We start from the raw sequence: 18,431 nt of genomic DNA on the forward strand, positions 1-18,431 counted from the left end.
TATATAATATATATTATACCTTGTATACCTTAGTATATAATATATATTATACCTTAGTATACCTTAGTATATAATATATGGTATACCTTAGTATACAATATATAGTATACCTTTGTGTGTGTATACTTTAGTATATAATATATAGTATACCTTGTATACCTTAGTATATAATGTATACTACTACTAATATATACCTTAATATATTATACCTTAGTATACCTTAGTATATAATATATAATATACCTTAGTATACCTATATATTATATAGTATTTATATAGTATAAGTATAGTAATTATACTATTATATATAATATAATAATAATTATACTATATAATAGTAGGTAATACTATATAGGTATACTATAATTATATTTTATTTTTTGTATACATATTTTACATATATTTCTATTATTTATTTTAAATATTTTATTTTTGTATACACACTTGAGTATTTTTCTGATACATCAAAATATATACGAGATAATAAAACAAAAAGATAATTAATAAACTTATATGGTACTCATTCTGAGATTAGTCCAAAATTTTTGCAATCAACATTAAGTGTTAATATCCAACCATTACATGTAAATTATATGTTATTTTCTAGGTACATATTTTACATATATTTTTATTATTTATTTTACATATTTTATTTTTTATCTATATACTTTACATATATTTCTTTTATTTTTTATTTTTTTTTTACATATTTTATTTTTTATCTACATATTTTAGATATATTTTTTTAATTTATTTTACATATTTTATTTTTTATCTACATATTTTACATGTAGATTGTTTTTATTTTTATTTTTTATACGATACACTTAAGTATTCCTTTAAATCGATATTCTTTCGATACATCGAAATATATACGGGATAGTTAAAAATAAAAGATAATTTATGAACTTATGATATTCATTTTGAAATGAGTATGAAATTTCTAATCAACGTGGATTTGCTTGATCAAACCATTCGATGTAAATTCTATTTTATTTTTTATGTACATTATTTTTATAAATATTAGATAATTTTTTTGTTTATATTACTAATAGTTATTGCTTATTTTCATAATAATAAATTTGATCATAAGAATCTTGAACTACTGTATTCTTAATCAAATTACTTTGAGTAGGTTGAATACATTGCCTAGGGACTTCTCATTTACGATATTGAAAGCTCATAAATAATGAAAGTTAATTTACATCGAAAGGGTTGATCTTAGGACTCGCGTTAACACATTATTTACAAGCTGTCGATTAATAGCCTTTAAGCTGTCAATGTTCATCGATCGTAAGTCTAAAAATAGTCTTCTCGTATAACTCGATTATCAATAATTCAATTAAAAATCGGATCTACCTAAATGTTACTTTCGAATATTTTATTATTTGTAATATTATTTTGTATAATAAGCTATAACAGTAAATACTATAATCCCTTAAGATATTGGCATCATTTTTACCACCCTCTATATTCGAAGGGGGATTGAAATTAAAGTACCCTAACCTAACTTATAAAAATAAAACCTTTTAGGAAAAAGTATTCTGTGCCAGAGTTGCTGTGAATAATCCCCAAACATTTTAATATTTAATATCAACGAGGGGGTGAAAATCAAAGTGGTCTAAATCACAAATCTAACAAAATATATTCACAACATTTTACAGGTCTCATTTCTAATTCTTCAGTGATAGCCAATGATCAAATCACATTCATGATAATAAGTTTTGTATTCTATCAGCAAGTAAGAAAATCATTAAATGAAATTATGTAAAGAGACAAATAGAAATGATGATTTAAATTCAAAATTTCAGGTTAACCAATTGGACAGAAACATTTATGATGACACTGAATGACTATTTCAGAAAATCAAAGTGATTTAAGTCACAATTCTAACAACCCTTTTCACCTGACTTGTCATTGAGGCCATTTAATATTCAACTCATTAAATAAATATGTCTAAGTGTACCACCAGTGGTACACGTGGCCTGAAGACTAAATTTAACATATAGGACTTGTTCTACACGTGACACGAAAAGTATTAATAACATTTTCCAAGTCTTATTTTTAGTTCTTTAATGATCTTTAATGATCCAATCACATTCTTTATTGATAACCAATGATAAAATCAAATTCATGATAATAAATTTTTTTGTTTTCTGTCAGCACATAAGAAAATCATGAATAAATGAGATGACGTAAAATAGAAATAGAAATGATGATTTAAACTAAAAATTACAGGTTAACCAATTGGACGTATAATACGCGTGGTGACATTGGACGACGATTTGAGAAACTAGCACGAACATGAAATCGTGCTCGTAACAGAAGGAGAGTGTACCGAGGAATGTCTGAGGGACAACGGAGTATGTAACACTCCAATTAAGCTGAGGCATCAGTCTACGATGTCTAGAACGTTGAGTCTGACAATGAAACCCTTCGTGATGGCAGACACCGTAACGAGTTGTAACGTTATAATACCAAATACTACATGCGGGTTCCTTGCCTATCTTTCCCATGAGTTTCTCACGGTCTCTATCTCTTTCTCTCATTCACACAAACACACACATACATTCATTCTATCTCATTCTCACTGTTATCTTTGATTTGAACTCCCGTTAGTGAAAGTAAAGACACCCTTTATTGATTCGCGAAGACGATTAACCTACCACGATTTACTTACGTTTAAAACGATCAAGGACAGATAAACCTTGACAAGTTATGCTTCTCCCTCACTCCTCCTCCTACTCAATTATACTAATTCACGCTCGACATATTATACCATTAATTAAATTAAATAATCCTTAATTATTGTAACCTTGAAACAATACGATATCATCGTAAACGAAAATGAACATTAATCGTCTGTCCTTTCTATTACATTTCTATTAAATTTTATTACACTACCTATCCCATTTTATCTTCTCAGTTAAATATAATTGGAATATTTCCTCTCTCTCTCTGATTTTATATAAATTTTTTTATTATTTTTTTTTTTTTTGAATGATACGAATTTTTTGTTGAAATATTTTCAAATAATTTGCAAAGAAGCCTGGAAGCACTTTCGCGACCATCGACAAGTTTCAAGTTCGAAAGTTCCCCCTACTACACCCACCCCTTTCCCCCTCTCTCTCTCTCTCTCTCTTTCTCTCTCTCTGTTCGTTAATACGATTATCGGTAGATGCGAGTTTGTATGCCACATTTACGTCCCACTCCCGCGTGCAATCCTCCCTTTGTCGATTCTCCCGGTTGAAACTCGTTTTAGTTAAAGTTGCGGGAATCGTCGACAATTTGGTGGAACTCTCCTTCCTTCACTTCCCCTCCCTCCCCTCTTTCTCCTACTCACCCTCTTTCACTCACTTTCTCTCTCTCTCTCTCTCTCTCTCTCTCTCTTTCTCATTCTATCTCCCTTTTACCTCCTTTCGTTGCATGCGTACGATCCTTCATGAAGCTCAACTCAAAAAAATAAAAGGGGGGAAACAAGAACGTCGAATGAAGCACTTTCATTGAATTACTATTCCACTGGTTATGTTTTTTTCTTTCTTTTCTTTTTTTTTTTTTTTCATTTTTTCTTTCTTTGCTTTGCGCTTTATGAACTCGTTCGTATATGTATAAAGTCATAGCAAACTCTCACGTAATGTTCTTTTATTCAGTTCGCCAACTTGTAGGATTATTTTTCATTTCTTTTCGTTAATTTTTTTTTTTTTTGGTTAATCATTTTTTTTTTCTTGCATTGAAATTTACAGAAAGAGTAATATATTTTTGAAGTAAAAACTTCTTTAGAATGGGTGTGATTTGAAAAAATGTAACGGAACGGTAGGCGGCGATGTAACAGAGCGGTAGGCGGCGATGTAACAGAGCGGTAGGCAGCGATGTAACGGAGCGGTAGGTGGAGGTGTAACAGAGCAGCGGACGTCTATGAAACAGTTAAAATACTAAATAAGAAGAGGAAAAGAGACAAACATGTAGGATTGAGCCTGCGAGAGAATGAGACAGAATATAGCTATACAGTTTTTCCTATTCTCGGTCTTTGACTCGTAGTCTGCACCGTCCGATTTTACAATTACACGATTTACAATTTGCGGGAACCCTCCTACAACACGGCATTCTATAAAGCTGTTTTTTCTCTCTCTCTTTCAAAAAACCTTCATACAAAATTGTACTTCTACAACCGCGGCGTGGCTTGCCATCTTAAAGATACAGTGTTGCTGAAAGTATTTCTTTTCATCTCTATGGCCTGAAAACAAAAGTGTCTCACACTGTTGTGAACTGAAAACATCAATGTTAAATGCATGTTGGAAAAAGATAAGGCCCTTTTCAGTTGAAATAGAAAACGTACGTGAATCGTCATAAAATAAAATTGGTGACATATTAGAACTTGCTAAATCAATCGGAGGCGAAGGTTTTGTGGATATGGCTATTGAGGACGTTCAAGATTTATTAGTGGAAGAAGAAATTGACGAAGCAGATTTGATGGAAATGATATCCGAAACTGAAAATCAAATCGATCCTGAGGACACTAGCACTGATGAAGATTCTGCAATTAATAAGTTAACATTACAAAAATTAAAAGAAATCCTAAGCTTAGCTGAAAATCTCGAGTCATTTGTCTTGAATGAAGACCTTTCCGCAGAAAGAAGCCTAAAATTCAAAAAAGAGCATCAAAACTGTCTAGCTCCATACCGAGAAATTTACAATGACCTGGTAAGAAACAACAAGCAAAGTAATATTACAGATTTTTTAAAGAGGAAAGAAGATGCAAGAAGTTTAGGTGAAGAAAAACGTTCTGAAAGTGAAGACGATATCATTCCCCCCCCCAAAAAAAAACGATTTTGGTTGATTAAAATGAGCAGCAACGATGAAGAAATTTATTAAATTAAAGTTGCGATAAATTAAAATAATATTTTTTGTTTTGTATTGAACATACATTTATATTTTTAATAAAACTATAATTATTATTTAATAAATAATAGTTTTATAAATAATAAACTAAAAATAGAAATAAAAATCATTTATATATAAATGATTTTATAAAATTAAATTTAAATAATATTATAATATTAAATATTTTATATATATATATTTAATATTATAATTTATTAAATAATAAATATTTTTTGTAGTCGTCCAATTATAATGTTGAACTTCAAAATTCAATACTCCCATAAACAAATAATGTAAAATATCATGGAATTAACTATAAATAATATATTTAAACCCTTTTGATACATATTTATTTGAAAATTACATTGAATGATTATAATAATTAATTATAATAATATAATTTGAAATAAACCAAAATGAAGTAGTAAAATCTCATCTTAGTTTTAATGACGTATCAAAACGTCATGTCTGTCTTTTTCCAAACTAATGCATGACGTACTGATACGTCAAATGTAGCCAAAGGATTATTAAATTTAAAAAGCATATCTAGGAAAATATCATGAACCATTCACTACTGTACCATGTCAAAAAATTCTACCTTGAGTATTATCAACAAATTCTCAAACGTCAAACATCAAACGAAATCTTCTATCTAATATTCTATCATACGAAACCGATTGAATTAGGTTTGAAATGACGATACAAAAAAATCCTTACAAATGCCAAAAGTAGAAAAAGAAATCTTATAACTATCAAAGACTTATCATATTAAAATTAATAATTATATTAACCTACTCTCCCAAAAAACTTTAACTCAACTTTATCAAAAAACAAAAAAAAACCCTATTAATCTTATACGAATAAATTCCTAACATTGCACACACTCACAAATTAAAATTCCAACACCACTACAAGTTTTCCACATGATTATCGATAAATGTATCGATATCAAAAATATTTTATTATCAATAATTACAAAAGATATAAATAATTGTATCACAGTAATTAAAAACATTAATAAAGGGATTTCAATTGCAACAAAAAAAAAAGAAAAGAAAAGAGAAAAAAAATGGTAGTATGTTTAAAATATTATAGGATTTGTAAAATGGGAGTGGGAGTGGTTGGGAGGTGAGAGGGGGAAATGCCGAGGTCATCCTCGAACGGGGAAAAACGCGTGTCATCGAGTGTTCGCGTTATTTCTCAAGAGGATCGCATGTGCGTTTTACTTTGCTATATTTCATGTTGCAATCGCCGTTGATTTACCGGTACCTGTTACGGGATGCATTTCGTAAACATTTTGATTTATACGCTCGACGTGATATTGATTTTTCGAGCGTAAAACCTTTGCCAAATTACATCGTTACAATTTTCCTGAATATTTCATACCAGGTTACACGCTAGCGAGCGAGGCTCACTTGAATTTCTAAACCCGACAATATGCGATTTTGGAATTCGTGGAAACAACACGTACACACCCACACACTTACACACAACTTTGTTTCATTTTAAATACCGAAAATCCATGGTTTCTCGTAGAATTTTATGAACAACAACAACAACAAAAAAAAAAGAAGAAGTACAGGTTTAGTGAAAGTAGAAAGACAGAAATCGAAATAAACAACGATAAATTTGAAGATAGAAAGCGATGATTAAAAAAAAAAAATTGAGAGAACTATTTAATTACTGGTATTAAATATGCTTACAAAACGAGAAAACCTAAATGTAACTCTTTTGCTAAGCTAATTTCGTTAAACTTCCGAAATTTGTATTCTCCAACATCATCATTATCATCATCCGAATAACTAATAAACAGTGAAGATATTAGAATAAAAAGAGAAAGTCGTTTAATTAATTTACCGATTCATTTAACTCCACATCGAGAAAGGAATACATTAATAGATCGTAAAACAAACCCAAGTAGTATCTTTCGATGTGAAAATGTAAAGAATTACATAACAAATTCCCTCTTTCCTACGGGCCAATCATTTTACTATGCGCATGCAGATGGCAGGTAAAACAAACATTTCGTAAATCATACAGTGTAAAAATACGAAAAGGTTTTGCTCGTTGGAAAGTATCGATCGATCATTAAAACTGTGGACACACACATTCACACTCATCCATACACACACACAAACACATATGCATGCATGCATATATTATAGGATAGAAACGAACCTTATCAACGATTTTACACTGTAATCTTCTTCGTTTTTATACTTTTTATTGAATTCTTTTTATTCTATTCGAAGGACGGGCCAAGACAAGACGAGGGACAAGCGACGACGAGGTAAGAAATTTTCGTTCGTTCGTTCGTTCGTTCGAAGAAAGGCAAGGCTATTATCTAGATCAAAGTTGCTCGTGTTACGAGTCTACGAAGGAAGATCCTTCTTCGCGATTACCTGCGAATACGGATTACCTCTAATCTCTGACATTAGCTCGGCCGGGTCTTGGCATCGTTGGTGCTTTACACATTTTCAACGCGGGATATGTCTCAATTTAACCTTCCCGTTTCTACCATTTTCCAAAAAGGACCTTTTCTACTAACGTGTCTAAAAGACGTGCCGGTAAAAAATGTTCAACATAAATCCTTACCTTTTTTACAGTTACTCTCACCATGAAAATTCTTACCTATTATAAAAAACGAATGCTAATTAAGAGACCATCTTACATCTACAACTTTTCACATTTATTTTTTTTTTTTTTTATACCAACGTACCTTAACCTTTATCCGACCATTTCACCCATTCACTCATTCTTTTCACAATCATACTTTTACTTGTCTTCAACTTAACTTACCACCGTTATCATAAAAACGCTAATTAGGAATCCAATGTGATTGACATTAAAGTTCTAAGTCGAAAACTTTGAACCATTCGTTTGATATCGATTACTCTGGGTTGGTTTAAACGATAATTTCTCATACGTTTCTTCATTCGTTCGTTCGTTCGTTCGTTCGTTCGTTTGTTCGTTCGTTAGTTCGTTCGTTACCTTTTGAATATTCCATAATACGTCAACAGCAGTAGATAACCACCGAACGTTTGTCATTTCAAATTATCTAAAATTCAATGAAATCCTAGCTAGCTAGGTAGCTAGCTTTCGAGTTGGGAAAGTTTCCTACTGATTTATTGAATCTCATTAATCGAAATGTTTATATTAGTATCTACAAATGAAGATGAATAAAGATATTTTAACGTAACCTCGAGATTGGTCAATATATTTTGCGATAAGAAAGAAAAACGGATATTTAAATCAAAAATATTTCTTCTTATTTACATGTAAAAGTGAAATAAGTTTATTGCCATATTTTACATCCAATTTTCTCCAAATGATTTAATATTCTATTGTGCTCAATTTCTTTACCGATATGATTGCTAACTCGTGACCGATTTTGCTGAATTTTATCGACATTTTCAATGATTGATCGATCGAAACGACTTCGAGTGAATTTATCTGGAAAATACGAAGAAACATTTTCCCCGATACCAATATGCATATAGAATAAAATCATATTTTCGAATGAAAATCGATCCTGACACATTTATCACGCCTGCAGGGATGAGAAGGGGGTCACAGGTACAAAAGTAGTACATCGAGTTCTCTTTAATCTACAAAAGATTTTCTTTTTTTTTTTTTTTTTTTTTTTTTTAAGTAAAAACTTCGGTGTCCCTTTTCTTTACACCGATCTTGAATATCTTCCAAGAGATGAAGGATATTTTTATGGTAAATAAAGTACGTTCTTATAAAGTGTACTCGAAGAATTTGTAACCCGCGTGCCAAAGTAAAAGCAGTCAGAAAACGATATTCTGAATTCATGCATAAAACAGTAAGGACTTATTTATTATACATTCACAATGAACTTGTTGTGTCACTATGAAGAAGAATATATATATATCTATATATATATATATATATATATGAAACATTCACCAAGCTCAACGTTATAAAGTAACACCGAGAACGATTAAAGGTCGAACGTAATAACGGAGAACGTTACGTTCTAACGCACAAAGCACGGCAGATACATTTTGTGACTTTCATATCGAAGCCGGCGGGCCGGTTCCGATAACACAGAGAAAGAAAATTGGCTCGTATCGATTTTCGGACGTGTACCTCATATCTGGGCTTGCAGTTGTATTTATTACATACGTGCCATTGCGCTAGAACATCAGCTATAGTAAAATCGGTCGATAAATCTCGCGCTTTTCTATCCACCTATACGCGATACGATGCCTTTCCGATTATCCGAATATCAGTTATCCGTATGGAAATCTTCGAAAGCATATCGATTTCTCAAAAACGATATCTATCTATATATACACACATATATAAATAGGATACATATATATGTATATCTAAAAAAGAAAGTTATAAGAAAAGTCTTTTTCGATTTATCGATTCGTTGAATTTTATGTTAAAATCGATCTTGCGTGAAAATCTAGATTTCTTTTATTTTTCTATACTCAATCTCAAATAACTTATACGGTCTTACGTATATACAGTTTTAGGATGATTCAGTCACAGGTTGCATTGGTTTTGTTATAAAATATTAATATAATATAATTCTAAACTATTTAATAAATTATATAACAACACACAAAATAATACTATGAAATACATAAAATAATAATACACGAAAGAGAATATAAAAAGTAAGGTTAATTATGTTATATGTAAATCTGAATAAAACGCGAAATAATTGAATTGCAATACAGCACCATCTATTGAACATTGATTTAATATTATTCTAAACTATTTAAAATGCATTAATATTCACTAATAATTTCTAGGATTTCAAATTAGGTATAAAAAAAAACATAAATTTTTAATATATATAATATTTGATATATAAATAACAAAACATTAGTACATAATATAATAAATATAATAAATAAATAATATATTTAATAAAATAATAAAGGATACTATTATAAAGCAATATTTAATATACCTAAATAAAGGAATACATAAAATAATATAAAAAATAATAAAAAATAGAAAAAGTAAGGTTATGGTGTATGTAAATTGAAATAATTGAATTGAAATACGACGCTATCTATTAAAAACTTACACTACCCAAAAACCTAGATAACCTCTAAGTAATAAATCATTTAAATTAGCAATAAAAATAAAAATAATCGCTATAAAAACCATCTTATATACTAATTTAAAAAAAAAGCACACAAATTAAAAAAGAAATTCAATTAAAATCAATTCAGTAGTTTCGAAATTTATTGGAAACCATCAATGTAATACTGAATTCTTATATATAAAGCTATATATCTACATATATATCCATAAATATTTTTTATAAGTCGGACAATAATCTTCAATCGACCTTATTTGCTTTTCGAACGACAGTACGCTCATTCATCGTGAATTCTACGACTGACAAAATAGAATCGGGAAGTACGTAAACTCATATTCGTTCCACTAGAGTAAACCGATTCGAATGTGTAACACGAGGCAAGTAACAAGTTAGCGAACCAACGACGGGGGATCGCGTATCGTAAAATATTTCGATTTTATACGCTCCTGTGAATTGGGAAAGCATTCTCGTACGAAGCGAGAGCCAATCCTGCCACGTGGTGGAAATGACGTTTTACGAAATATCGAAAACCTCTAAGATAGTTACATAGATCGATTGCTCTTGTTATGTACAACGTTATCTCCGAGAATCCGAAGAATGTCGCGAGAAATCTCAACGTATCGAGAAATCTTCTTCTTTTTTTTTTTTTTTTTCATTCAAGAACGGCTTCCTATATCTGTCCAATAAATTTAACTTAACATTTATACTCTTATACATTTTACGAGATACGAATTTTTCTGACATATTTTACACGTTTTCGCACACACATATTATATATACACAATTAATTCATCAATAATTATTTGATTATTCTTAAAACTTATCCTAAGTTTAATTTTCGTTTCAAAGTAAACAAAAAATAATATAAATAATAATTAACGATCATTTACAACGTAATATCTATTATAATAATTAAGTTTTTTAATTAAAACCTTGAATTTAATCTTCTCCTATCAATTTCTAAATTAATGAAATCGTTAACAGCGTTAGATTTTTATGATACCTTTTAATAGTTCAATATCGTACGAATTACAACGTATATAAATAATAATTATAGTTTTAACCCGTAATACTTGACCTATCGGATTCACAAGATAAAATAAAATAGAAAGGCGTTAACGAATTGGTAAATTTGAGAAAGCAAATAGGAAAGTAATCGAGAAGAGATGAGAATTCGTGAATGGGAATCCTTTACGACTATCCAATAAAAAAAAAAAAAAAAATCTGTTAAAAAGTTCAATGATCTTAGGTGTTTGTGTGAAGTTTTTGGTCCAATTTGAAGGGCGTGTTGGATCCCAGCATTCAGTGAAAGTAGGAATCGTGTATAAAAACCGTTGAATCGTTGGACACGAGTAACATTCGATCGTCGGACATTCTCGGTAACGTGTGCAACATGAGAACGTTCCTAGTGAGTAATGAAATTCGACAAAATTCGTTATATATATATATCTGGTAATTTGAATCTTTTCAATGAGAAAATCGATCCAACGAGTAATTTGTTCATACCTTTATCTGTCCTATTGGAAATTCAACCTCAAAGTCAAATATTTTTCAGTTAACAATTAAGTACCGACATTCGTTCGTTTTTTTTTTATAATATCAAAAGAATAAAAAAAAAAAAGACGTTTAATATAATAGAAAAGAATCGATGTTACACTAGCAAGCTTTTACATCGAACTGACCGAACGAACTTTCCACTTGCAGCTTTCATTGTTACTCGTATCCGGCGTTCTGGTAGATGGGAGCTTTCCTGTAAAAAAGCTCGCCAAGCGTGGGCTCTATCACCCACAGCAACATGGTTCTACATACGCCGGTGGTTTTACATCCGTCGTTCACGGACACAATGGACACAACTATGGTGGAAACGATCACGGCTTCGATTTCGGACAGGGACACGGACACGGTGGCTACGTTCACGGAGGCGGAATAGTTTTCGGTGGACACTCGAACAGCTTAAGCCTGAACCAGGGTAACGGTTACGGACAAGGCTATGGCCATGGTTACGGATATAGTGTACCTCACACTGTAGTGAACCACGTCGTCAAAGTTCCTGTACCAGTGGCAAAACCGGTACCAGTCCATCGTAACGTCCCAGTTCCAGTTCCGCACTACGTGCCGGTTGAAGTGAGGCGTCCAGTAAAGGTTCCAGTTCCGCATCCAGTTCCGGTAGTCGTTGAGAAACCTTATCCCGTACCGGTACATCGTCCAGTCCCGGTCTATCTTCCTAGTCTCATCAAAGTCTCACATCCTGTACCTGTACCTTATCCTGTACATTCAGTCAACCCACATCAAGAACACTCCCATAATCATTTTACTCTCCCATTATCTAGTAAACCCATTAATACAATCCCCAGTAACTCTTACATTCCAATCAATCAATCAGCTCACGTTAGTGGAACTTCTTCGGAACATTCCGGCCTTGACCTTACCTTCCAAAACGGTAAACCTGATACTTCCTACGGTTTACCTAGTACATCCTACGGAACTCCTAATACTGAATATCTCAGTGGGAGTCACTCATCAAGTTCCTTTGGTGTTTCCTCATCTAATAATAACAATGGATATTCTTATCCAGCACCTTCGACAAAATTTGTACATTAGTTTCTAAAAAAATATGTGCCAATAATTTTTTTTATTTGATTTAGATGTAAACAAGATATTTGAACGAGTGAATCATCAAAAAGATTCACGAAGTAAATCGATTTAGATTCTTTTTACGAACGAGTTATAGAAATGTCGTAAGATACTTACAGGTGTGCCGTATACCGATAAGAATCGATAGACCTTCTTGGCACGTGCTTTACCTCGAATGTATGAGAAAAAAAGATGGAGAAAAAGTAAGGACAAAGATAGCTGCGATAGCACAGAGGCGTGAAAGTAAGCGGATGCTGGTAGTATATAAATCGGGAAAAATATAGGGAATTTCGTTAAAAAAAAAAAAAAAGAAAAAAACTTCTATACGGTACGTATATTTATATCTATACGTATATATGTAAAGATAGATAGAAAAAAATGAGATAGAAAGAGAGAGAGAGAGGGAAGTTTAAATTACAAAATAACTTTCGACGACATATCTGCCAAGAGCCAAAAGCGTTTTTCCTTTTTCTTTTTTTTTTTTTCGGTGGACCCAGAACAGTTCTCTTCGTTCACTAAAAATATACCATTATTATCACAGCGTCGCGATTACTTCGAAATAAACTTGTCTCGCTCGGGAACAATATTTCCATTTCCCTAGAATTATTTACACATACGAATAATTTGCATCGATATAGATTCGATTACGACTTTTTCGTTGGTCAGTAGAATCGAAAGAAGAAAAGACAGACAAGATTTAATTCCAATGTTACAAGTTGTCTTTACGAACTCTAATTCTGTTATTGTTATATTTATATTAAATAAAAAATAAAAAGAATAATTGTGCCTATAATTATAAAGAAGTTGTATTTTTGTTATGTTGATTCTATAGTTTGTTAACTTCATTAATTAATAAATAAAGTTTGATGTTTCGAAATAATTTTTATTTTATTTAAAAAAAATCTTAAGTGTTCCCTTATCTCTTGTTTCGAGATATTTAACCCTTTGAGTGATATGGATGCATCTTTACGAACTCTAATTCTGTTATTGTTATATTTATATTAAATAAATAGAATGTTATTGAAAAAAAAATAGAAAGAATAATTGTATCCATAATTATGAAGAAGTTGTATTTTTGTTATGTTGATTCTATAGTTTGTTAACTTCATTAATTAATAAATAAAGTTTGATGTTTCGAAATAATTTTTATTTTATTTAAAAATATCTTAAGTGTCCACCTATCTCTTGTTTCGGGATATTTAACCCCTTGAGTGATATGAACGCACATATGCGTATGGTAAAAGTTTCCAACGTTGACTATTGTGTTTGTTAATATAAATGCAAATAATATATACATATATTGATTATTGTTTTCAATCTTGTTATGTTAAGAAATAAAAACTTTAATTATTAAATATAATTATTATTAAATGTGATTAGTAAAATATTAATTAACAAAGTACCCTTTTTGAGTGCTATTGGACTATTGTGGACTATTATGTTTGTCAATGTAAATGCAATGTTGTTTTCTATATTGATTATTGTTTTCAATCTTATCACATTTAAATTACGTTAAGAAATAAAAACTTCAATTATTAAATATAATTTATTATTAAATGTGGTTATATATAAGTAAAATATTAATTAACAAAGTATTCAGTCCCTACTAAACATTTCAGCAAATGGTAAGAGCATTCAGCAATCAAAAGATTAAAGAATTAAATTTAAATGCTAAATGCATTCTAAATAATATTAAAATAACAAACATTACATTGAATTTATTCAATTTAAAAAAAATGTGGTGTGAAATAATTGACAAACTCATTAATCATTTTAAATTAATGAGTTAGGCTACATTCATAATTATAGGCACAATTGTAGAAGTTCTATCGGTCAATCCTTTTAAAGAAAAAAAAAAAGAAACTACCTTAATCATTCACCTGTCTATGGAGTAGTCAGGTAAGAAAGTGGTGCATAGCTGCATAGCGAACATTCTCAAGCGTATAAAAGACTTCGAAGTAAGAACGTGACCACCACTTGGAGTAGTACTTTTTCGATTGCCCGGTGTCGTCCTCGTAATGGCATCCGTACGCTCGTAGAGAAGGTACGTGCTTAGACCTTAGGAATAGTCTTACCTATCTACCTACCTACCTACCCTTCCTTCCTTCCTATTCCCCTTTCGATCCATCCAGAATTACATAGGCGACCTTAGACGCGTGTCGAACGTGAAGGTAACAGCAAGAGCAAGGTGTACACACATGCGGGGGATCTTGGAAACTTTCCTTCCTACAACCACGTAGATGGTTTCTTCGAGGTTACAGTCACGCACACTACGTTTTATGACTTCTTTATCTCGACCTTTTCGGATTAAACAGTATTCTTTGTTCCGTGTATGTCAGCGGTACTTTATCTATCCTTTATGCACACTTTTCTACATCTTGCAAAGAAATAACGCGTTTCTTCTGTCTATGCTCTGTGGATTACAGGGATCGTTAAAAGCCTTCAACCCAAACCAGAACCCAACCCAACCCAACTCCCTCTTATATACACGTAGGTAGGTATCCAACATCGCACCACAGTATTTCATCCGAGTATTATTGTCAAAAGAGAAAAGGGATGCCACCAGCTGACTCAAAGAGAAAGGAATTTTGCGAACGGAACCTTGTGTTATACCTGAGTGTAGGAAAATAGGGGAAAGATAAAAGGAAAAATAAGAAGTAAAAGAAGAAGAAGAGGTACAATGAGCAGGAGCAGGAGTAAGAGGAGGAGGAGGAGAAGGAGGAGGAGGAGGTGGAGAACGAGAAGAAGAAGAAGAAATAAGACGTTACTTTTTCATTGAATTTGTTTCTCCTTTTCTCAGCTTGTCTCGTACAGAGTCTCTATCTACCCTCTTTTTCTCTTTTTCTCTTTTTCTTTTTCCTTCTCTCTTTCTAATCGATCCAAGAACTATATAAACGGAGACTTTTATCTTGAATGAAGAAAAAAAAAAAAAAAAAGAAAGTAAGACATTACTTTTTTACTTAAGTAAACTTGTCTTATACAAATTAATCGATCTTACATTAAATCAATTTAAAGAAAAACCATTAAGAAAAAAAGTATCAATTAACTAATTAATTACAAGATGGACAAATCGAGATAAGAATTTTTTGAAATAAAAATATTGGGATTGTCCCGAATGTTTTGATTTAATATTTTTGATTGAATGTCTTAACATATTTGATTAATTATCATAATGTTTAGTGTTTTCAAATGTGAATTTATTATTACGTGAAATAGGATAATTATCTCTTATCAATGTGGTCAAATTTGCATTCAGGTAGACAGTTGGTACTATGAGTAAAAAATTAGATTATTTAAAATTGGTTTATAGTAATTTTTTAATAATTTTTATATTTTATATTTGATAGTATTGGATTGTCTGGGAAGTTCCTGACGATTTTGATGGAAGATTGAAATTCAATACATTTAATTATTTTTTTATATTTATTAAATTGTATTAAATATAAGTATATTATATATAATTATTATAATATAATATATATATTAAAATTTATATAATATAATATAATATATATAATTCTATATATAATATAATTATATTATTATTATATCTAATATTTTTATTATTATATATTTTATACTATTATTAATTATAGATAATAATAATATAATTGTATTATTATCATATATTATTATTAAATATATTATGTAATATTATTTATATAATATTATATTATTAAATATATTATAGAATATATTATATTATTATTATATAATTATATTACTATATTATAATATTATAATATATAATATTTAATATAAATAAATTATATATATATATATTATTATATATAATATAATTATATAATTGTTGTATTATATTATAATAATTAATATATATTATATTATATAAAAGTGTCATTTCTATTCCATAACCTTTCTCCATATTTAAAGATAATTCAAAAATTTCTTCCTTCAAAAATTTCTCAGATTTTTTAGTAAAAGAACTTTATACCACATACCGAATATCAACACGCACTTTTAACCCAATTTTTATGTTTATAAAATATTTTTGTCTTAGTTTCGTCCATACAATACGCTGTGATACAATCTGAACAAAAATACAAATCTAAGAGACACATTGTGTATTAAAAATATTAATCAACATGAATTTTCCAACTAATTCAATATTTTCTTCATACATCAAAAGATAAATGATTAAAAATCATTAATTGAAAGAAGATATATACTTATTTAAGTATACACCTGTATATCTACATATACACACATATATATGTAAGCTAGTATATCAAAAAAAGAGAAGAAAAAAAAAATCAAGAAAAATGTTAAGAAAAATTCTCGTAACGATTACAAAGTACCTTTTGCTAATTATATAAGCGTTCGTCCGAATACGCAGCAGTGGGAGGAAGAAGGATTTACGGTTGTAGAAAATTTATTTGCGAGAGAGAGGTCCACTCCTCCCTAAGGTTTAATTACACGAATGCCACGATGCTCACGCGCGCCCGCGCGCAGGGCATCGGGATTCCGGAAACGCTAAGGAAAAGTTGAAACTCTACGAACGAGTAAAATCGCGAAGAACCCCCGAGACGTTACCTTCTACGTTTGTGTGTTAAAGGTACAGTTCTACGTGAACAAATCCACGTTGCCACAACTACAGACAGAAGGAGGAGGGAAGAAGGAGGGTGTAGGGGAGGTTGAAAACGATTTCAGAGAATATTTATCGTACCTGTTTATTTCCTGAAAGGCGTCAGCCCTTCCTACCAAACGTACGATTCGTGTACCGTTTGCGTTGTTCTTCTTCCTATACGCCCGAATATTATATTACGTATAACACTAAAGAAGAAAATACAGAGCTTGGGGGTGGTTTTCTGGACGTTTATTCGCCTTTTGGTAAAAAAAGAAAAAAACAGAAAATAGAAAATACAAGAAGAAGAAGAAGAAGTAAGAAAAAAAAAATAAAAAGAAGAATGAAAGTAGGTCAGTTTGCCTGAACAAACGTAGCTTTCGATGAAATATACGTAGAACGATAAATCCCGGGAGTCCGGTGTGGCGTTCTAGCGCGTCCGAGTAAGTAATGTAGCGGAAGGAAGGTGAAAAATTGTGACGACAAGACCCGGTGGTGGGCTCGTAGAACCAAGTTGGCTCGCAACACAACCGTAAAGCGTTAACGATGCGAAATAAAGGCGGTTCGTCTAACGACGATGAGAGATCTTACTCCTTTCTTCATCCCATCTTACTATTTCTTTCAGATAAGATCGTTCCAGAAATACATACACCCACATACACCCACGTATACACACATTTATATATATGCATGTATGGATATGAAGATAAAACATCGACATCGTCTATCTTTTTCATGGAGGCCACACGTGTTCGATGCAAATCGAGATTCAGTCTCTCACATGAGTGTTTCCCTTTTGAAAAAGATTTCTAGAAGAAGAAAAATAAGAATAAGAAGAAGAAGAAGTCTGTTTTCAACAGACATTGGCGTAACTCCGGTCGCAGCATCCAAGGCGCCGCGACGTCGCTTCTTCGAAGGACCAAAACCCGTCGTCGGGCTTTATTGCTTGTTTTGCGACGGTAAAACGCGCCCGTAAACGCGATGTCACCGTGATCGTAAACTTCAAAATGTACTTTATACAGGAATCGGAAGATCAAACGTCGCGTGTGGACGATATCGATTGAAATTTATTTTACCGTTTTAAACGAGTTTCATTTTACTCTTTCGGAGAAAAAAACATTGAAAATTAAGTAAGGAAATATATTTACACATGCACGTATATATTTACGAAATGAAAAAGGAAGGTAGTGTAGAGTTTTTATTGTTTATTTTTTTAGAAATTCGAGGATTATTATTTGAATC

This window comes from Polistes dominula, unplaced genomic scaffold, assembly GCF_049000335.1.
Source record: "Polistes dominula isolate Pdom_NZ unplaced genomic scaffold, Pdom_raw_medaka contig_482, whole genome shotgun sequence".
Lineage (NCBI taxonomy): Eukaryota > Metazoa > Arthropoda > Insecta > Hymenoptera > Vespidae > Polistes > Polistes dominula.